Raw genomic sequence first — 6,747 nt, 5'->3', positions numbered from 1 at the left:
CGAAATCGGACAGTAACCACGCCCACTTCCCATATAACGGTAATTTCCAGAAATACGAAAACTGCGATATTTTAGTAACTTACTGAAGATAATTCACTCAAAATTGATATTTACAATAATTTTCATACGAAAAATAAGAATATTATAAATTTTTGGAAAATGGGCGTAGCCACGCCCACTTATGGTTATATGTGTATGTCTTGGTAACCGCTGCACCAATTTATTCCAAACTTGGCACAGTTGTTGGCCTTGCTATAAGATACAAAATCTCCGAAAATTTTTAAAATCGGACGATAACCACGCCCACATCCCATATAACGGTAATTTAGAGAAATACAAAATCTTCGATAAATCAGTAAATATTGAAGCTAATTTATTCAAAATTGATGCTTGCAACAACTCTTTACCAAGAAATACGTTTATGGTAAAATTTTGGAAAATAGGCGTGGCACCGCCCACTTATGATCACATTTATATATATCGGTAACCGTTCTACCAATTTGTACCAAGCTCGGTATGGTTATTGTGTTTGGCACATAAAAGCAAACCGTTGAAAATTACTGAAATCGGACTAAAATTACGGCCGCTTTTCATATAACGGTAAATTTCAGAAATGCTTGAAACTGCGATATTTCGAAATTTAAGAACGCTAATTTACTCAAAATTTATACACCCCGGCTTACTATGCAGCGGTAGCCTTCGGAAAGGTGAAAAAAACATTTATTTAATACCTGCGCCGGGTATTTAATATTCGGCTCCGCCCGAACTTAGACTTTCTTACTTGTTTGTTCTAATTTTATATTTTTTATCTCAATGCAATAAACTACATTAATAAAAGTGGGCATCGTAAACAAAATTAACAACGAAAAGGCTAGATGAAAAGCTTGCAACCAATTTATGAATATTGTGATTCTTCTAATTAAAAAAAAAGCCCAAAAATCAATTGTGTGTTTTGTAGATAGCCTTAATTAGTTTGATGACATTGTGTGATGTTAAAATTTTTGTTTGGGTCGTAAAAAATATATTTGAATTCTGAAAGATTTTTATAGAAAAACTTTATACCCGTCAAAAGAATTTTCATAAGAAACCTCGCAGAGCTTTGGCCTATCGAGTATGCACTAGGGTGGTCCAAAAATGCATGTGAAAAAGTAAAGCGGGATTTTTATACTCTCACCCCCCTAGGATTGTTCTATACCGAAAAAATATAAATTTGACCATTTTTTTATGGTAACTATATTTTATAGGTCCGCCAAAACCCCCAGGAAATGTCAGAAAATGCAATGGGGGAAAAAATAAAAAATCTTTGGTATTGAAAAATGGTTGTTATTGGGAGTCTCCTGAGTAGAGTTTTCCGATCGAAAAATATTGATTTTCAAAAATTCCATACCATTTCTACGAAAAGTTGTTTTTTCCCCATATAAAATACATGGAAAACTTTGAGCGCTTTGAGCGACCTCTAAATATTTTTTGATTCCAAAATAAAAAATAGGGATATATTTTTTTCGGTATAGAACACTCCTAGGGGGTGAGAGCATTAAAATTCCGACTTTACTTGTTTTGGATCACCCTAGTATGCACCCAACATCTCGCCGAAAGCTCATCGCCGTGTAAGTATGAATTAGTTAAGTTGCTTTCTACACTGTGCCGCCTCCACATTCACTTATCATTTTTTTAACCTTTCTAATCAGACGTTTGTTTCCATCACATCGCGCTCGTTGTATGTGTGTACATATATATAAAGTAATTTTGCTTGTTAAATTTATTTTTGCGTACTGTGCTCCAAACAAGTGTGAGTTACTACATACATATATAGTTAATTTAATTATATAAAAACCTTATGACTGCTATTATTCGCTTAAAACGAATTAGGTTGTGTGTGACTTCATGACTTTCTTTCTTTTCATGTTTAGAGCGGTAGGCATTTTTTGTAATCTACTATATCTATATATACATTAGACCATACCAGAAAAAAAGTTCACGTGTGTCAAGTTAGCACTACACTTTTCGAATTTGGAAAAGTTAACTACGGCATTAATTGTAGTGTTTTTGTTGTAAATTTGTTGTNCAGTGCTAACTTGACACACGTAAAAAGTTCGCAGTAAGTCTTCGAATTTAGAATATTTTCGCAAGGCAATTTCGAATTTATTTCATTTTTTTTCACCGAAAGTAGGTGTCGTCTTTTTATATTTTTGAACATAGGTATCTTCGGCATTTCGACATCTGAGTGGAAGATCGACCCATCTCGGCAGCCGATTTGAAAATGCCCTAAGTATCTCAGAAAGCTTGTCAAGAACGCCCTACTTCAGAATTTTATTGAAAAACATCATATCTAGGAATTTGATTCAAAAACGCCCTATCTCAAGTAAAAACTTGTTTAAAATAAGCTCAGATAGAGCGTTTTTGAACCGAATTCTGTTCTTCAGTCAAATTCTGAAATAGGGGGTCCTTGAAAAGTTTTCTGAGATAAGGTGTTTTCGAATTGGCTGCCGAGATGGTTAGGTCAATCTTTCACTCAGATGTCCATTTACTGTCGGATATTAAAATATCGCTCATTTACTTCAACTGTTATTATAGTTATGGTCCATATGCACCGCGATCTCTAAAATGATCTATTATCCGTAGGCTCTCGGGAATGTAGCTTAGTACTTTCAAGGGCATTTTGTTCCAAATTTCTAACACACTAAGGACCGGTTTCTCCATCTCTGGTTAACACTAACTCCCCGGTTAAACATTGTTATCGACGTTCTAACTCCATGCATATAACAGGGAGTCGATAAGGTCGGTAACGATGTTTACCGGGGGATTAGTGTTAACCGGAGATAGAGAAACCGGCCCTAAGTGTATCCCCAACCAAGTGTCGTAGTCTGCGCCTTGCGTCCAACTCACAAAAGCGATAGAGATTAATTTTACTGAAGCGACAGCGAAGGGAGCAGTGTCCCAATGAGAGTTTTTGGGTCCTCTCTGTCTAAATTGAGTAGTTTACGGATATGAAATTTTTACACAACATAGAAGAATAGGTAGCGGTAATTTGTACATACTTACTTAAGATAATATTTTAATTTTTTGGATTATGAATAATTTAAGCGAGTAAGAGTGATATGATATAACGATTTTTTTTTGTCTCGAGAACAATTTTATTTTACCGAATTTCATTGACCCCAAGTATCACCTTTTAATACTCGGCTAATTCGAGAAAACAAATGCGCGAAAGTGTGCAAAATTACAATAAATGCTTGATAAAAAAAGAAGCCGAACTGCAATATTTATTTCAAGTCGCAAAAGATTATAACCGCAAATTTCCATGGTTTACGAAAAGGTCGCTTATGAATACAGAATATATTAACACACTTAGTGGAAAAATAAAATAAAAACAAAATGTCCAGATTAAATTTACAATTTTTGTGAAATAGTAGATAGGTCCTCCTTAATGTACATATGTATACGCACATATATAGCCATGTAAATAAATATGTACATATATGTGCATATATTTATAAAGAGCATTGTATTTTGATTTGAATCAATTTGAATTTTGATAGTCACGCCGAAAATATGTCCACGGTCCACATATGTAACCACATACAGACATACACTTGTGGTCAGCTGATTAAGTTAAGTGATATTTTGACTAGTTTTGGCTATTTTTCTTTTGTCTATTTAATGCTTATAATTAAAAAAAAGTCGAGCGCATAAGATAACTAGTACTATTTATATCCATGTTTTAAACTATGTACAAAAATTATAAAATTGTGAATTTTCTTCCATATTAAGTACGCTCGGCAATTACTTTTATATATATAGAAAAAAATATATATTAAAAATAAACGCGAGTTTCTAGCACCTTGAGACTTGCACTTTAAACTACTAAATTTTAATGTGCTTTAAAATTGCATGCCAAAGAACTTTTAATAAAAAGTTTAAAACTGTTGGGAGTAATTGTCAATATTTATTATATTTTTATCAGTTTTGTACAAAGTTGGAAATGTGGATTTAAATATGTGGTGCTAATCCCGTAATGTACTAGACTTTTATAAAAAAAAAAAAGTTATAAACATTAAATAGACGAAAGAAAAATGGCCAAACGTGGTCAAAATGTCACTTACCTTAATCAGCTGACCACAAGTATGTGCTTATGTATGTGCTTATGTACACATGTATGTATATGTTTGAATGCATGTAGGTTAGGCGCTAACAGCCGCTGCAAAAGTGCTTTTGGTGACCTTCAACTACTTAGCAAAAGCGGAGTATGTTTGCATATGTACATACATATGTATGAACGTATGTATGTATATTTATATGTTTTAATGTTTCTGCGAATAATAGCAAACACTGTGCGGTGGCCTAATTTAAAATTAACGAAAGATAATAAAAAAACATACCCCAACAAACACTGGAACAAACATTTTCAAACGTTTGAGAAAATCGTAATTCTCAATTTGATTTTCAGCATTGTTTATCATTTGAAACTAAACATTTTCTCAAACATTAGCTCCGATCCATTACCTTTCGTGTAAAATCCTGTAAAAATGTCAAGCAGCAAAATTACTCTCTGAAGTGAGAGTAAAAAGTGAGTAACAACAAAAAGTACGGGAACAAAAGAAACATTTTTCCCTGTAAAAACGTCAACCAGTGATCGCTTGACACTTTTCATTATTTTACTGGAAGAAAAAGTTCGGGTAAAATCTTGCAACTTCATTCTCTACACAACTCTCCAAAAATCGCTCTCATTTCCAGGAGTTTGTAGGAACTTGCAAGCTCGTGTATAAAACCTGTAAGTTCATGGAGTACTGAATCAGATCTATTGTTTATCAATTTAAGAACCGTTTGAGAAACATTTGAGAAAAAAAAATTGTTAGTATTTTGTTCCATTCCATCTGTGTCAACATGGCACAGATGTCGGAGTTCATCGGTAGTCTACTACATCAGTCGCAAAATAGCTCTTCGACCACGCGGACGCGGTCGCAAGTTCTCTAAGTTCAAAATAAACCATGCAACTAATTTTTAACCGACTTCCAAAAAAGGAGGAGGTTATCAGTTCGTCGGAATCGTTTTTTTTGTTTTTTTGTTTTTTTTTATGTACCGCATAACTTTGGACCACGTCAAAAGATTTCGATAATTCTTGCATCGGAAAGGAGTGTCTCAGAGGTGGTCCCATACTATCTGGTTAAGTTCCGATCAGTGGATCATGAGATATATATATATATATTTTTTTTTTTATATGAGAGTTGAAGTCGGGTTTTTTTTGCTAAAAATCACTTGTTTACATCAACCGTATTTTTCTTTGTTAAACTAACTGAATAAATAAGCTATTGAATAAACTGTTAAACTGCATAAATAAAAATGCCTTTCCTATAAAAACTGTGTTTCTCTTACATGTATAATTGGTAACGCTATGCAAATATTACAATAAGAGTAACTGGATTTCATTTCGATCCGCTCCGCTCACGTTTGAGATAAAAGTTGAGAATTCAACATTTCTCAATTTGAAAATAAAGGAAAATTTCATACTAAGTATGTGCCTTTTAGTTTGGAACGCTATCAACGGTTATTTGAGATGCATTTGAGAATTAACGTTTGATATTTGAGAAAAGGACTGATTCTCAAATGCATCTCAAATTGAGATTTAACAAAAATGTTTATTGGGAAGTATCTAAATACATACATACCTACATTAAGTTTGATTCGAATACACAAAACTATCATATGTTTATAAGCGCATATGTATATATGTATGTATGTATGTATGAAACCTTGCAGGGATACGGACGTAATTTTTAACTACATATTGAATTTCCTTTTAACAAACTGTCAAGTTTAAGGTCTGTTTCCAGCTCTCAAGAAAAGCGAACTTTTAATATTAAATGACGCACAAGAAATGGAAAAGAAATTTTCTTCCATTAAAATTTTTAAATCAGTTTGCAGCTCTTAGGAGAAAAATGCTCTTATACAAGGCCAATTCATATAAGGTAGCGTTACCAGGGCTGCTGATTTCCAGGCGAATTTTTACTGATTGTCAAAATAATGTGTTTGTTGTTAATTTGTCTTTCTGATTTTCAATGAGCGTATAATTTGTTAGTGTAGTTCTTGTTTTTTGGGCTGCTGCTAGCACCTTGTATAAATTCGCCTTGCTCTTATATTTATTTCTTCAAGAATATTTACAGCAAAAGCAAAGTGTTTTTTCAAGCAACAGAAATGAAAAATATTTCTTGTGATTTTTCTTGAGAGCTGGCTTCTAAGCTTTAACATGGAGCTGTGTTACCCACTAATAAATAATACCGAAATGCCTTAAGGTAGAAAACTTCAAAAGATGATCGTTATAATAGCTGATATCCAGTCCAATCTTATGCTATGGCGAAACACTCTTCTATACTGCCAGCATTGAAGACAGTTGCAAGAGGCGATAAGTTGCAAGCATCAAATCTAATGCAAAATATATTTGAAATAATGCATGCCTACCGATACGAGCTTACATAAATATGCACATATCGCACACGATCTTCAGAAGTGACAAAACTCAAAAGTTGGCATTTTTTAAAATTATGCACCAAAAATTTACCCGGAGCTTTTATTTACTTTTCAGCGAAAGCTGGACCAAATTTTTATTATAATTTGTGGAAAAAACCTAATAGTTCATTTCCACCAAGCCCTAACTGCAGTTTATGCCTAGTGGAAAAAAAGATTACAACTTGAAGGAGAAAATTGCTCAAATTAAGCAAGCGGAAGTAAAGGATATTCTTAAAACTTTAC

This window comes from Rhagoletis zephyria, unplaced genomic scaffold (assembly GCF_001687245.7).
Source record: "Rhagoletis zephyria isolate East Lansing unplaced genomic scaffold, Rhagoletis_zephyria_1.1 Rzeph_scaffold_00001, whole genome shotgun sequence".
Taxonomy (NCBI): Eukaryota; Metazoa; Arthropoda; class Insecta; order Diptera; family Tephritidae; genus Rhagoletis; species Rhagoletis zephyria.
Note: the sequence above shows the minus strand (reverse complement) of the source record.